Below are 17,098 nucleotides of genomic sequence, written 5' to 3' on the forward strand. Positions count from 1 at the left end.
ATAAGTTTCCTATATGGATGGTATTGAGGAGTATGTATGTGTAATTGTCAATAGAAAAGGTTTTAACATATGTTTCCCTCTCGATTTGGAATCCAGACTGTTGAGAGCCAAGGTTGAAAGCAATATCCGAGATTGTCAAATGGACTTTGGAACGAGCTCTGATCGGGATGGAAGGTTGCAGGTTGAAGCAAAAGCAATTAGTTACCCATCATGTGGTTATTGATCTTCCTGTCCTTTTTGTTATCAGGACCTCAAAGGCGAGATAAAAGCTGTGACTTCAATACATCACAATTTGGAGTAAATATTAATAACCTTTAGAACATAGGGGCTGTATTTTTCGATGAGATACAGACAGTAACTAGCTCTGACCCCTGCAAAGGGGAAGTAATTGTCAAATTCAGATGACACCTTTCAAAGTTGGGTAATTTAAAAAAGAAATTAGAAGAATGAAATGCCACTTGGAATAATTGAGGTGAATTAAAAATAACAATAAATCTTCACCTCTGTCACTCAATTTTAAAAGGTCTTTTCACCTCCATTTTCTATTGAGGTTTGAAAATAGAGAGATCTTTTAATCAAAGAGCTCATATCAGATTTCCAGATTTTATGCCTCGCACGTTTGTAGATGAGTATTTGGACACATTCAGATGCTTACCGGAATTCTTAATGAGGAAAGTAAAAAGCTATAAAAATTAAAAAGACCGTCAGTCTGGTTTTGCATTCTCTTGTGAAACCTCCCTTCTTAAGTTGAATATGTGCTTGAAGAGCTGTATGAATTAGGAGAATCTATGAATTTTGTTCAGAAAATCATTCTATGACCATAATTATCAGGGGTAGGTCAACTATAGCCCACGTCTGTTTTTTGTAACTAAGACTTTATTGGAACACAACCACACTCATTCACTTATGTATTGCCTATGGCTGAAGACACTATGGTCATAAGGCCTGAAATATTTACTGTCTTGTCCTTTGCAGAAAAAGTTTGCCAACTCCTGATACGTATTACAGGAATTGTAAAAATAAGCAAATATAAATAAACATAATTTATAAGTTGGGGAGATATTTTATAGCCATCAGCATAGCTTGTAAAAGTTGTATACCTTTTAAACAGAACTGTCATTGGTCTCATGGAAAGAAATAATTTTTTTAAAAAAGGAACTACTCAATAAATAAAAAATTTCTTTGCCTTTTCAGTAATGGCATCATCATCCACTCAAATGCTTAAGACAAAAACTGAGGATTCATCCTTAATTTCTCTCTTCTTACCCTCAATATTCACTTTATCAGCAAATCTCGTCATGGCAACCTTTATTACCTTCAACACGTGTCCTTAATCCATTCCCTTCTCTCTAACTCCACTGCTCCAATCCCAGTGCGAACCTTCATCATTTCTCAGCTGGACTTCAGCAACCGCATCTTCACTAATATATTTTTTGCCCCTGTTCCAAACCATTATTCATTCATGGCCAATGGGATCTTTTTAAAATTCAAGTCTGACTATGTGTATCTTCTGCTTAAAAGCTTCCCCTGCCTTTCCATTTCATTTAGAGTAAAATCCAAACTCTGTGCAAGGACCTGCCTTGTCTGGCTCCCTTCTGCCTCTGCATCACTGCCCACTTGCTTACTGGGCTTCAGCCATACGTACCCTCTTTGTGTTCCTCAAGCAGGTCAAGTTGGCGTTGCCTCAAGGCTTTTGCATTTGTTCCCTCTGCCTAAAATAATCTGCTCCTAGATCACTACACAGGCTACTTCTCATCACTCAGGTCTCATTCCAAACATAATCTCGGCAAAAAAATTGTCCTGAATCCTCCATCCAGTGTGCCCTGCTTCACTCTCACAATCCCTTGCAAGCACATCACCTGGTTAATTTCCTGGAGGATTTGTTATTAGCAGAAATCACCTAATTTAGTTACATCTCATTTCTCTTGTTTTTCTTATTACATTTAAGGTCTATGACAACAGAGAGTATGGCTGTTTAGTTTACTGCTATATCCACATTCCCAGTGTAGCGTTTCGTACATAGTAGATGCTCAGTTTATATCTGTTGAATAGATGCTATTGGGTGGGGGAGATTATGGTTTAATGGAATAGAAAGATATATGACATATTTAGTCACCTAAAATCTAAGAATTATATATTAATGTAAAGATCAATGAGAAACATGGTTAATTAGGTCCATAGGAGACCAGAGAATGAGAAATATGTGGGTTGGCATGGGCAAGAAAGATCTTTTGGAAGAGGAATTAGACTCCCGTTGAGGGGAAGAAATGGGCGAACACGGAGACAAGGATCCGTACTTGTGAAAACAAGATAAAAAGGGAAGAACTTCTGGAGACTAAACAGATATGAAATTTGCAGAAATAACAGAACTTTATTGACCATAAAATCAAAATTAATGAGGTGGCTGAAAGCACATCACACAAGGAAGAAAGACTATTTCAAATCAAATTACTTAAGTACTGCAAATTCCATGCTGGAATCAAAGGAAGAGATGAGGAAATTTTCTATTGTGATGTCATAATGTCGGCACTTGCAGGTGGTTCATTAGTGCTCCTGTACATGGAAAGATGTGGCGATGGGATTGCTTCCTCGGCTGCCCTTTCTCCTCCCTCCCTTCTGACATTCTTCTTTTTGCATTCATCCCCTGGTTGCGTGAGCAGTTTTCAAAGGGCTCTTACCTTTGCAAGGAACAGATTGGATGATATCTGGCCCCTTTCTCTTTAATTTAGGAGTTCACCTTCTGAAATAGAGTGGCTAAATACTCCAGGCTACAATAAATATTTTGTTCTCAGAACTTCTAACGCAATTCCAATGTGTAACCCATCAGGTAATCACTGCTCTCTCTTCTGATGCTCTAGCCTTATTTTTCTGCCTTGTCCATGTACCAACATTCCCTGAATCTGTACAGTCCCTCTATCCTTGTGCCTGAAAATTCTTTCTATTGTTTTCTCTGTCCTCCCTACTCCCATTTCTATCTCCATCTATACTTACCATCATTTTAGAAGCTCAAATGCTACTGTCTCCTTGAAATCTTTTAAATTTTTATAGCCTATTTCCCCTAATAATAACTTATAGATGCAGCATGCTTGCTGTGGATCAGAAACTGTGTGGAAGTGTAACATATGTAAATATCTCACTGCTTTGGATCCTTGTACTTAAGCATCATTATCCCCATTTTACAGATGAGAAAATTGAAGCTGAGAGAGGTTAAATAACTTCCCCAAGGTCAAACAGTTGTAAGTGTTAGAGTCTTGACTTTAATTCAGGCCTGTTTGATTCCAAAGCCTGTGCTCATAATGACTGAACTCTAAGGCCAAGTCAACACTGATCACTACCTTCCTTAAACTCAGGTCCAGTTATTCAGTCCGCACACACCTCTATTGCATGACAATGATCTCCTTTCTGACTGCCCAGTCCTCTGCCTGATCAGTCTATGCCAGTGCTGAGTTCATCATTAAATTTTGAATATACTTGTGCTGGTACTTTTTTTATTATGTATCTTACTCATCTTTATAACTTTTCTGATGCTTAGAAAAGGACTCGACTCAGACACCTGCCTATTATTAGTCTAATGAAACATGATGAAATGATTAAATAAATAATATGCATTTTAATTTCTAACAATTTAATATTTAATTCTCCAAGGTTGAATATAAGGTTCTCAAGAGATGTTCTTTCCTTGATTCACTGATTCTTTATTCATCAAATATTCTTCACTTAGGAAGCTCTTACTATTTGCTCAGAAGCATGTAAGATACTGGGCAATAGAGAATAAAATAGATCTGCTGCTTGGCAGACAGAGTTTACAACTTGTGTTTAAGGTCTTTGTTCCTCTCTGTTACTCGATGCTAGGCATCAACATACAGTGATTGATGGATAGTCACAAATTCGTGGGCCCTTACTGTAAGTCTGGCACAGTGGAAGGAATGCACAACACAGGAACATGGGAATAATTTCAAATACAATTGAAAAACCATTTTTTTTCAACTTGTCAAACTAACGGAAGAAGTTCGCTAGAGCAGGGAATAATAAATTGAACTATACGTATCTTACACATTTTATTTTTAGTTTGAAACATAGGAAATGCAATACCAATCGTTTTATGGAAGGCCAAGGTCTTTTCTTTCTGTATGGATCATCTGATCAGTGCTCGTGTCATCTGTCTTACAGAAACCATACTCAAAATGGATTATCTGTAATTTCCATTTCAATTTCTATAACAAGGAATGAGAACTTAAAGATATTTACGGTTTTTTCCTAAATCTTTTACAGTTGTCTTGTCACATATAATTTAATAACATTTTTTTTAGCAACTTTCTTTTATTGGGTCTTTCCAAAACATTCAAATTGTTTCCATAGAGACACAATTCTTTATTTTCACACAGACATTTCATCAGTTTATATTATACTTAATTAAATTACGTAATTATAGCAACAAGGAAATGACTTCAACAGGTTTGGGACCAAATGGCGTAACAGATTCTTGGTAAACATTCAACTCAACTGGTGGGAATAAGAGTGCACGAGTCACTAGAGATTTTCTTCCTAGGTACCCAAATTCAGTGTGTTATGAGTAGAGGTGTGACCAAATATCTGGGTTTTCTCAGGACTGATGGTTTCTTGGGATTCAGGACTTTCAGCGCTAAAACCAGGACAGTTTTGGGCAACCATGCTGGTTGCTCACCCTAGCTATGGGTGTCAGGGGCTACGGTTTGTAGAAGAGAAGTAGGGTGTTGGTAAATCCAGCAAATTAATTAGGTAGAGTTTGATTAAGAAAGTTTGTGCACAGACTCAAGCAGAACCTCAGGATCCCTTACCCAGCCATGTTCTTGTCTTATCCCCAAATGTCTACTTGGCAAGAGGTAGTTTATGCCCATCAGTGGAATGACTGGTTATCCCTGGGCCTTGAAAGTTGGGCCAAACTGACCCCTAGCCCCACAAAGTAAAGAAGATTGTAAGTCACTTAATTCTAAAGTTGAATGAGTTTATGTTCTGCCCCATGACACACATCTCTATATGATGATTGCCAATGGAGCCAACTATTTCTTCCTGAGGATGCCCCACCCTCGTCCATATGGGTGTGGTCTGGCCTCTGGCACCAATGAGAAAAATCACACAATCTGATATCTATGCACTTCCCAAAGTAGTTTTAGATGCTGTTGGTGGGGATTTCAATGGTTCAGGCCAGGTTGAGCTTTGGCAGACACAATCTAGTTTCCAAGACATGTTTCTTCATCAAAAGATCAAAGTGTTGTGAGGTCAAGTTTTGCCTATTCTCACCTCGTCACATGTGAGTTTCTGGTTGCCTGAGCACAAGAGGCACATTGTGGCGGCTCTACACCTGATATCTGTGTGGTTCTCCTTTTCAGCAGTGAGGCTGTGAAGGGAATCTTTAGAAGAATAGGAATAATCCCAGTCAAAGAGAAGTTCGCATAGTTTCCTCCCACTCTTGAAAGTGTACTAAATATTCAGTGTTTACCCCCATGATCAAACACCCTTCATATATTTTCTGATGAATGTAGAGACATAACCATTCTAGCCCAAACCAAAACCTAGAGAAAAGGGTAATATGCAGAATCTCTAAGCACATCCTCCTTTGAGTTATTCCAAAGAGGGAAACTTTCATTTATCATTCACCTGATGAAAGCTGTTGACAAGTATAGGAAGTTCCTACCAAGGGGCTGTCTTGCAATTTCAGGAAATCAGATAAGAGAAAGCCCTGCCCAGGATTGCTATCATTTTAATAATCATAATTCAAGCCTTAGTTAGAACTTGTTAAAAATGGCATTTGTAAGATAATCCAAATAAATCAATGTTGTATCTCTCTTTCTCCCTGGAGCTTCCCCAATTGGAGAGAATTATATCAGACTCCATGTTCCTAAAGCCTGCTTCCCAGGCTCTAAGCCTGTCAGATATAAGGGAGCACTATCTTCTGGTGTGTCTTATGATACAAGTCCTTTTTTAATGGTTCTTTGTATTGCAAATTTGGTGTCACACAATGTCTTCTCGTGTCTAATATATTTGTTATTATTCTCAGTGCTCATATTGTCAATAAAACTCATGGACCTGTCCCGATGAGGAATGACAATGTGAATAACATTGCCATATTCCTGGAAGGCTGAAGGGCCCTGTCACAAGATCTGGTTGGTTGGTCATCTTTGCAGACATGAGCTGTGGGAAGAAAGCCGTAGGCAATGCAATTTTACAGGGAACATATGGGCAGAAATTTACAAGATCCTTGGGGAGGGACTTCTGTTACCCAGATGGTTGCCAAAATTCCTGATCCCTGCACTCTGGAAATGAGACTGGGGGAGTTAATCAGATTAGTATGAATGATGATGTGGGAACTTCAGTGTGTGCCACCTCCCTGGTTCATAGACCTCTAATGAATGCCTTCATTATGGTCCACCTCTTTCAGAAGCTCTTAAAGTTATAGAGATGTCAACCTAGCACCACTTGGTACTTTACTCATTTGTGAGTGATCATGCACATGCACAGATCTTAATGAGCAGTGCCCAATAGAATAATGATTAAAATACTCTCTTCTTTCAAGTGCCTTGAACAACAATTTTTTAAAGATTATGGCCATAGTTGCTATCAATAGTCACAGACAAGTATAACTTTTTGTGTATAAATAAAAGTCTCCCAAATGAGAACCAATTTCGCAATTTGCTAAAAATTGTGAAAGAAGCTGGTGAAAGAAAAAATAATCTCAGTAATTAAAATTTATTAGAAATTTTCCAGTAATCACCTTGTCTCTATTGCTTACCATTATGACTCCAGGATTTATCACAATATTTGCTACATAGTAGCAACTAATACGTTTTTTTTTTTTGATGAAGGAAAAATTAAATTTCCCTGGCCCTTACTTTAGCCCTTTGCACTAACAAAATCAAGAACTGGAAATTACTGTGTTTCTCTGGTTACAGTTCACATAACGTGTGAAAGCCATATCCAACTGAGAACTAGAAATCTTGGGTTACACTCCCTGTTCTCTTCCTACTACTTGGCTGTATTATCTCAAGCAACTAACTACAGCAGAAAGATCTTGGTTTGGCATTAGACAAACCCAATAAACCATTTTAAGTCCTTTCTGCCATTCGCCATTCTGAAGCTTCATGTCTGCATCTGTAAGGTGGTAGTGCAAAATTCCTGTGTCAAAGATTTGATGTCAGAATTAAATAACATGAGGGGTGTTTCATTGAATTAGCACAGTTCTTGGCACAGAGTACTATGAGATAGCTTGCACAGAACACTCATTATATGCCAGACACTCTTCTAAGTCCATTACATGCATTAACGTACTAAACCCTCATAACATCCCTATGAACTTGATAATCTTATTATCCCCATTTTATGGATGGGAGAAATGAGGACCAGAAAGGTTAAGTAACTTTCTCAGGTTACACAGCTAATAAATGACAATGAGGGGATTTGAACCCAATCAGACTATCTTCATCATCTGTACTTTTCTCCACTTCTCTACTTACCAATAATAGATGCACACTAAAAGTTAGAGTTTTTCCTAAGATGTTTTAAAAAATACTTGCATTCTCTTGTTATCTGGAATATGGACAAAAAGTCAAGAAAGAAAGGTATCCTCCAATCAGGCTTGGTATTGATATTCAGGTTTGATATTCTTCAGCAAAAAATTCTTTCCGAGCTCTCTGCCACGCCGATCTTCAACTCTGGAGAATCAGGCAGAGAATGGAGGCACAGCAATTTTGACTCTTACCTGCCATGGCTGATCCAGTGCCCTGACAGACTGGATACGGTCCCACAGTGATTTTCAGTACTGGTCTTACTCTCTTGCCCTGAGATTCTTAGGACCATATTGGAAGCTGAGTCCTACCACACTGCTAAATTCAAGACTGCCCGAGACTGGGGATGGGTGCCAATGGCATAGCTGCTTTAGCAATAGAGACACCTGTCTCCTAGCAAACTAAATGAGATCACCAACTCATTTACATAAACCAGCAGATGGGGAAGAGTTGCATTTGTTATCATATTTGGCTGGATTTCAACCAATTACATGGACTTAAAATGTTTGGTCTCTCACTGCCAAACTTCTGAGCTAGATACTCTGCTAATGCTTTTTTTTTTTTTTAAATAAATCTGCTTTTTAAGATTCAAAATATTAATGGCATCTGCTTTGCATTTTTTTCCCTAACCGGCTAATACATGAGTTGAGACACTCACACTTCCCCATTCCTTTCTCATAAAACTTTCTAATAGTCAGTAATTCCACCAGTGACTTCTAAACATTGAAATTGTGACTCTCCATGCACCATTTATTTTTTTAAACAGACCATAGCTTAACATATCATATATTATAGTTTAATATTAAAATGTTGTTCACCAGTTTAAACAAAGCATAGTTCCTGGAACATAATAGGTATTTAGTAAAAGATTTGCTGAATGACTGAGTGAACGAATTAAAGAATGAATACTTGAACCACCAGCATCTGAGTATCAGCTTTCACAGCTTTCATGGAAGGCAGTGGGAATTTCACCAACCTCAGCAGGGTCCGGGTAGGGAATAGCAATCAATCATCCGCTTGAAATCAATATGTACAAAGTGTCCACTCCTGCAAGCACCTCCAGTTTGGGCAGAGGTAGTGTATTTTTCATCTTTCCAACACAGGTTGTTAAGCAGGGCCATCTGCATGGCAGAATCTCAATAAATGCTTTTAAATGAGCACAAAAGAAGTGTCAAATTTGACCCTCCCTTCCAAGGAATGCATAAGCCATATTTTAGTGGCAGAAAGTCTGTCTCCGACATCCTTCGGATTGCTGCCTACTACTCCTACAGGTCAAAATGAATATCAATATAATATTTAGTGAAGTTTCTTAATATTTTAATAGTCCAAACTGTTTCTAGCTCAATTTCCTTTCAAAATGAAAAGGTACTCAGCACATGGGTCTCCCTATGACTTTATTCTAAGATAGGGATTCAGAGAGAAGAACCACTACTTCCGATCATGAGTTACCATGTAGGACATAAAACAATTCATCTTTTGTCATTAAGTTGTGACACTTGCCTGCATGTGGCCTGAGTTCCAATGAGCTTGGCTTTGTCTAATTCCCTGGGTCATTAGCTACGTAATCATAATTATTTTCAGCTGTGCAGACTGCTGTTATTTTTCTCATCCATTTTTCTCCTCCCCTTCTTCATCACATTTCCACATTGATGGAAACCATGAGAATGCCATCTGGTACAACCTGTGCATGGGGACACTCAAATGAAAGGCAGCCACTGAAGGATGCCCGTATTTCATTAGATGCATTTGTATGCTTCCTTCAGTCTCACGCCTTTTCCTGTCCCTCCAGATTCCCCTTTAGGGAGTTCAAGGGCTCCCCAAAGCTGACTAAATACAGACCTCCTGCCCCCAAAGGCAGTGACATCTGAAGAGCTGTCTCTATTGAGGGTGATACAGTGACACTGAGTTATGAATAACTATATTCGCAGAGAATTAACATTTCCTGCATGTCTACCAACTGACTTAGGCAATTATACAGGCAGCTGCCAAATGAGTATTAACATAACTGGAAAAGCTTCACTGTGTGTGAGTCAGACTATCCAGGCTGTGTGCAGCACCCTCAATATACTGCAGAGGCTTTTATTTCCAAGAACAATTCTTCCACGTGCAGACAATGCCCCATCTTGGAGCATTGGCCTGGAATCCTCCTCAGTAGAAATTACACTGTAGTTTATGGAAAGCAAATGAATCAGAAAGATCCTGCTTCCACTTTTCTTTAAGTTCATGCATTACATTTAGGCAAACTCCCTGATCTCCATGAATATCAGTGAAACTGGTACATTAACTCCTTTTGGGATTCTCAGCTGCTTTATTCAGTGTCACAGGGAGGAAATGGCATTGAAATGGAAGCCAGGAGACATGGGTCCTACTTTAGACTTCATGTTGTGCAACTGAGTATTTGACCTCTGTGCCTTTGAGCTCCTCTCTCTGGGCCTCAGTTTCATCATCTATAAAATGTTCCTCAAAGTGTGGCCCATGGACACCTGCCCCAGAATCACCTAGGATGTTTATTAAATATATAGATTCTTGAGTAGTTTCTGCTTCCAGAAATCTGGAATAGAAATACTTTTCCCTATCCCCTCCACAAAATACAACTAAAAACTATGGATATGATATATAAAACAAGCATAAGAAAATTCTAAAAGGTGGAGAGAAGAAGGCAGCTTGCCTAGGGAGTTCACGAGCCAAGGAATGACATGGCGGTGAGTTTCTTCGGTTTTCTTTTTGCTTCACATACCCTGGATCTGGAGCTGAAGAAGCTGGAAACCTGGAAATAGCAATGAATGTAGACCAAAAAAGCCTGAACAAAAGATTATTTGCTTTAGCCAAAGTTCCGGGAAAGGGATAGCCTAGAAAGATAGAAAATTTCTATTCAGGAACCACTCTTCTCCAGCCAGACATTACAAAAGGAACTGTGGCCTCATCCCTAACAGCAAAGGCCAAAAAGGGAGCCTAGACTTCTACCCTCACAAGGCTGTAATGAGGTGTCTTGACATTCCTACTGGGTAATGTCAAAAAACGCCAATTGGGGAGCTAAAACTTTTATCTCCACAGGCAAGTCCTAAGGCTCCTGTCTCCACAGTGTCAGTGGAGACCAACCACACAAGAAACCAGATCTCTCATCCTAACTCTGCAGTAATGGGGAGCTCTACTCCTCTGGTATCAACAGAAACTGTGGGGAACTTGGACTTCTACCTCCATTTGACAGTATCGGGACAATGTCTCCCTCTTGCTAGACTTGCCAGAGTGTCATCAGAGAAAGTCAGCAAAAGCAGAAGGTTTAACTAAGATCTAGAGTCTTATAACATTCTATGAAAATGTCCAGGTTTCCATAAAAAAAAATCACTCATCAGACCAAGTACTAGGAAGATCTCAAACTAAATGAAAAAACAAAAACCAACAGATGCCACTACCAAGATAAGAAGAGATGTTAGAATTATCAGACAAAGATTTTAAAGCTGCCATGATAAAAATGCTTTAGCAAGCAATCGCAAACCCACATGAAATAAATGAAAAATAGAAAATCTCAGCAAAGAAAGAAAAGTTATAAAGAAGAACCAAATGGAAACTTTAGAATTGATGAATACAATAACTGAAGTAAAATTCTCAGTAGATGGGCTCCATAGCAGAAAGGAGGAAATAGAGTAGAGATCAGTAACTGAAAGATGGAGCAAGAGAAATCACCCAGTTTGAACAGAGAGAAAATAGACTGAACAAAAATGAACAGAGCCTCAGGGAGCTATTGGACGATAACTAACCATTGAACATTCATGTCATCAAAGTACCAGAAGGAGATGAGAAAGAAGCCAAAGTTGAAAAGTACTCATAGAAATAATGGCTGCAAACTTGCCGAATTTGGCAACAGATATACACCTAGAGACTCAAGAAGTTGATTAGATGCTGAACTATGTTAAGATATAATACAATCAAACTTCTGAAAACTGAAGACAAAGAAAAAAATTTTGAAAACAGCCAGAGAAAAATGGCACATTTACCTACAGAGGAAGACAACTAGAATGATATTTTCTCATCAGAGATCATGGACACCAGAAGGAAATGACAAAATAGTTTTCTAGTTCTTAACAGAATTGTCAATCTAGAATCCTATAACAAGTGGAAATATCCTGGGAAGAAAGGGAAAATAGAGACATTCTCAGATAATGGAAATCTAAGAGAATTTGTACTATCAGACCTACCCTAAAAGAAAGGCTAAAGAAAGTTCTCAAAACACAAAGGAAACGATGCGAGAATGAAACATACATCAGGAAGGAAGAAAAAATATGGTCAGCAAAAATATGGATGAATAACATGTGACTTTTGTTTTCCTCTTGAGTTTTCTGAAGTATATTTGATCGCTGAAAGGAAAATTATGACACTACCTGACATGGTTCTAAATGTATGTAGAGGAAATATTTAAGACAATTATATCATAAATATATGATATATGGACATAAAGGGAGCCAGAAGGAGTGGAGCTCGTATCAGGGAAGCAAGAGCTTTTCCCATACCCTCTAGCAGATTTCTCATTGTGTCTCACTGAAAAGAACTCTCCACCATGGCCACCTAGAGGCAAAGGAATCAGGGAAGTAAGTGCTTTTAGCTGGGCACATGGATTTTGTTAGAAAGGAAAAAGGGAAGAATAAGTATTTGGTGGACCCCAAGCAGTGTCTGATACTAATTTTGAGAGTCAATGAAAGAATTATATAAGATACTTTTTTTAAATGCTTAACACAGTTCCTAGCCCATATTATTAACTGCTTTAATAAATGTCTCTTCCTCTGCAATGGAAACATACAAGGATAGCATAATATCAGGTTCCACATATCTAGAATTGTCATGTTGTAGTTGACCTAGTTTTTTATTGCCAAGAATAATTTCAGATCTGTTCACGGGCTTTGATGTACTTTCTATTTTCTTGGCTGGGGACTGTGAAGTATAAGCTGAGAATTCAACAGTAAACAAGGGTGGTGATACAGGGCCCTGGGGTCAGTAAGTTTAGAAAATATGTTGAAGGGAAATGCCCACTATCAATATATACAGTGGACCTAGGAAAAGACACTGGTGATGCAGCAACGGATAACCCCTGATTCTTCAATTAGAAGGGAAATATAGAGCCTTTCCCCAACAGAGGAAAGTATACCCATTCACGTCCCTCCCTCAAGTACACACATGGTTTCCTGCGGCCACACTCTTCAACCAAACCATAATTAAATATCTTATTTGAAGGAATGAAGTGAAACCACACCTGTTCTAAGCCTGATCCTGGAGCACGGAACCCAGGGTACTCTGCATTTCTGTGTCTGTTCCCTATCCTTTCCACTTCCCTTCCTGAAGGAATTCCTTTTTATATAAGCTGAAACCAAGCCCACATTCCAGTTGTTCTGAATTATTTCAGGAGCACACCCCTGACACAAAGATGCCAGAGAACTTGATAAATTATAAGCTTTGTGAACTCTAGTTAAAAAAGAACAAAAAGGAAGAGAAAAGAAAAAGCAATAAACAAAAACTCAGCAATGACAACAGCAAGAGCAAGAAAAGTACTAGATGCTTTACAGACCAGAATCCTCCCGAATTATTAGAGCCTCTACACTCCATGGATATAGGTTTGGAATATGCAAAGCATTATTTATTTTTATGTTTTTGGCAAGGGTATCAAGTTAAATTTAAAGAATCCTATTAGATCAGACACTGTCGGATGTCCACCCAGTATACATTCCCCAGTTCTTTTTCTTTTGACACAACTACAATGTTGTAAGTTATCTACCCGTCTCCCATACAGCCACAAACTCAGGTCTGAGACTCACCAGTTCTTGGATCAGAAACAGGCATATGGGTCAACTCAGGCCAATGAGGCTTCAGAAGGCTTCTGTGAAAATCTACTTGCTGCTAAGAAAGATAATCTCCCTTTTTCTTCTTGACGTTGCCATTTTGGGGATGGAACCCTTGAACTGCTTCAGCCATCGTGCAACCAGTCAGAAGATCTAACCAACACAAGGAGATGGAAAAAACCTGTCTTTGATGTCATTTTTGAGTCATTCACCGCACCAAGCCTGAAGCCTGTTCTACCCTTAACTTCCAATTATATGAAATCATAATTTTTCCTATCTTTATTCCACTTTCAGTTGTCATTGGAATCAGAAGGACCCAAATTGATACATCTCAAAAAACCAAAACGGTAAAAATTAAGTATTCAGGAAAAATCATTTTGGTGAGCTGGAAATCAAGCTGAAAATCAAAACACAAAGTGTGTTAATTTCCACCTTGGTTTTAAAAATTATTTCCAAATTGTATTAGCTTCCTTCTCATATTGAGAGACACTGTAGAGTAAATATTGTTTACTCTTTATTTACTTATGATATTTTTTGCCCAGATCTTGCAGGACGTTAGAGTATCTTTTATAAATGTAGATATAGATGGTCCTGGTGACACTTGAGCCCCAGGGACTATGTACATAATGTAGCTGTACTGATAACAGGGTGAACCTTGGAAGATTTTCTTGTCTTTTTAAATTATTCCCTCATATCTTTGATTTTTTTCCTTGTGTTTTTGCTGAGGAAGATTAGCCCTGTGCTAACTAACATCTGTGCCAATCTTCCTCTACTTTATATGTCGGTTGCCACCAGAGTGTGGCTGACAAGTGGTGTAGATCTGTACCCAGGAGCCAAACCCAGGAACCTGGGCTGCCTGAGTGGAGTACGCCAAACTTAACTGCTACGCCATGGGGCTGGCCCCATATCTTTGATTTTTATCTTTATATGTTTCCTATTGCTCAAAGGCTAAAATTCAAAGATTTTGGTTGAGTGAGTATTGTGTTAGTTGCATCTAGTTAATGAATACATTCTTAATGGTAAAGGAGTAAAGCAATTGTGAAGGCAAAAGTACATGTATATGTTTATTAAGGGAGCTGTTAATTAAAGGTGCGCCTTCAACTGGCCACAGACCCATACACAAAGATAGACACAGAGAGACAGAGAGAGAGAAAATAAAATGTAAACCTGTTTGGTATACATACATCCAGCAAATCAAAGAGAAGAGTGAATTATTTAGCATGGCACCAGCTGAAATTAAGGTAAATTTTGACTAGAAATGAAGAAAATGCTTCCTGACAGTGAAAATAATTGGATTGTAAAGTCACATCCCGAGAGAGAGAAGGCACTTTATCTTGGATCATTTGCGAAGGTGCAAACACACAGTGGAAATATTCAGGCAAGTCCCCATTAGGGAAATAATTTCTCTCATGGCTAATTGTTTTAATGTGGCGCAGTGATTCTGTTCTTTCTCCCTTTTTGAAATAAACTGGTGAAATGGCAAAAGGAAAATAGTCCTATTAAAGATATGAAGAAATAAGTGTGTGCTATATAATTATAGTGAATATGCACATATTTAAAAATTTAAGATCATTAACAATGATCCATGGAATAAGAAAATTTTAGGGGCTAGAACGAATCACAAAGTCATTCAGCCTCTCATTAGACAGATAATAACTATCATTTACTCAGCATTTACCGTTCATTCTTTTTTAATCTGTCCCACCCATTCCTGTAAAGCAGGCCTTATTATCTTCTTCCAAAGAGGAGGAAATTGGGCTCAGAGAGCTGAAATATCCACCTGAGATCACACAGCTGTTGAGTCTATGAGTCAGGACATTAATCCAGTTGGTCTGGCTCACAGTTGGAAAGAAGCTCAAAGTTTCTTTCCTTTACACCATGTTTCTCAGGAGGCAAAGATCCTGAGGCCCAGAGGGTGAAGCATCTGGGCCCAAGCTTCGAAGCTGGTTAATGACAGGGCCGTCACTATCCTCAGGTCTCCACCCTCCTCCTGAGTCCAGTACTCTTTATCAGCACATTACCTAAATGGACCACCTCAGTTAACAATCAGGTTCTAACATCAGGGTAATTAGGGGCAGGGCCACCGGCTTCTCTGGCTGGTGATGATTAAACTGCTTTCAAAAAATGTGCCTCCCTGTGAGTAGCTTCTCTACATGTCTTATTGTCCCCCTTTCCCCTAGAATCTTTTTATGATAGTTAAAGCCTTAAAAATGTAAAACCTTAAAAATCGTTGGAAAGCTCTACCCTTCCTAGCTACACATTTGGAGAAAGAGGACGCGTTATTTCTCCAGATAGAGCATGATCCATTTGCTCTATACGTTGATTTCCTTAATCTGCCTTCCTACATTCCTCCCCACCAACCCTAAACCTAGCTCCCCCCGAAATCCCCTTTCTTACCTTCAACTTCCTGGTATTTCTACCATTGGCATGCACCCTGCTTTCTCCCGCGTTGAATTTTCCTGCCTCTGCCCAGAGTTTTGTTGGCAAGTCTTTTATGTCAAAATTAATGTGACTTCTCTTTGGAGAAGCCAGACTTCCTTCCTGTGATCCGTGAAAGGTCAGTCCTCATGCTAGCTTGGTGGGGAGGCTAGCAGTGTTCTTGCTTACGAATGTGAAAGAGCCACTGGCTAAATTCTGAGTTCAAGTGACCTGGTTTACAACTTTGACTTCCAGCCACCCACAATCATAAGCCAAGTGGTCCATGACGGGCACTAAGCAGGGCATTTAAGAAACTAATAATCCAAGAATAAAGCCATTCACAATATCTACGCAAAGCAAAAGGGACTGATTTCCTTGAGTTTCTTCCTTTCCAACTTCTGCCTTTTCCTTTCTCTTTCCTGTTGCTCTTTCCCTTCTCTTTAAAGACTACATTCAAGGCAGGGTTGTCTCTTTCAACTGCAAATTAAACACTGGCTCTCTAAACACAAGTTCACTCTTGGCAAGCCTTGCAAAAAGACATTTAAAAGCCGGATTCAAAGTGGCGGAGGGATTCAGGTTCTGGAGACATCACAAAATGATTCCTTATTGGAAGCCGCGGGTAAAACCTGTGGCTACAGAAGCCGGACCAGCCCCTTCCGGATGGTCCAGTGGAAAATTCTCTGTGAGTTTTGACATTTACATTAAAAATAACATGTATTTACAAAGACGGTTGCCTCTCTGAACCCTGTAATATTCTCTCAGTTTTAATTGGCACCCAACTTGAGGCTCTGTAAGTGAAAACAGAGAAGGCGAACTGGAAGGAAACTTTGTCTGAGAAAGATTTAGGAACGTCGAAACCACAACAACCTTTTGACACATTTTCACTCATGAGCACTGGAACAGGTGACCTCTGGGGCTGAACTGCAAAACTTCAGGATGAGGAAACACACACACGAACAAATACATAGCAAAGCTCATCGAAGTACCCAGAGTAAGAATACTACACTGCAGGCTTGGTTCTAAGAGGGCTGTTTTGAAAAGGAATGTTCTTCTCTGTCCTGAACTGGAATTCACTGCACAAGAACAATGCTCTCTTCAAAGATTCTGGCACATACACAGATAGCAGGAGCCATCCAAAAATCCTTGATAAACATAAACAGGCTTTTTCACAGTGGCTGGAAGCAAAGTGATTTGCAGCATGAATTAAATTTTTTGACCTCAGAACAAAAACGCTTCCTTGCCTCATGGTAAACTTGTGAAACTAGAGACCATTATAATCTCTGTGGTCTGGTTTTACTGAGGTGGACGATA

At 39.0% G+C, this 17,098-nt stretch overlaps 1 long non-coding RNA gene across 1 annotated transcript in view; it reads right to left on the bottom strand.

The window, feature by feature from the left end:
• LOC139076117 (uncharacterized) overlaps positions 1-16,527 on the bottom strand; it is a 29,032-nt gene extending 12,505 nt beyond the window's left edge. Inside the window, exons 1-2 of the long non-coding RNA XR_011527395.1 lie at positions 15,767-16,527; positions 13,346-13,522 (exon numbers count right to left, since the gene is read on the bottom strand). This is a non-coding gene — a long non-coding RNA (uncharacterized lncRNA). The remainder of the gene's footprint in view (positions 1-13,345; positions 13,523-15,766) is intronic.
• Between the last annotated feature and the right edge of the window lie 571 nt (positions 16,528-17,098).

Source organism: Equus przewalskii, chromosome 15 (assembly GCF_037783145.1).
Source record: "Equus przewalskii isolate Varuska chromosome 15, EquPr2, whole genome shotgun sequence".
In the NCBI taxonomy this organism is placed as follows: Eukaryota; Metazoa; Chordata; class Mammalia; order Perissodactyla; family Equidae; genus Equus; species Equus przewalskii.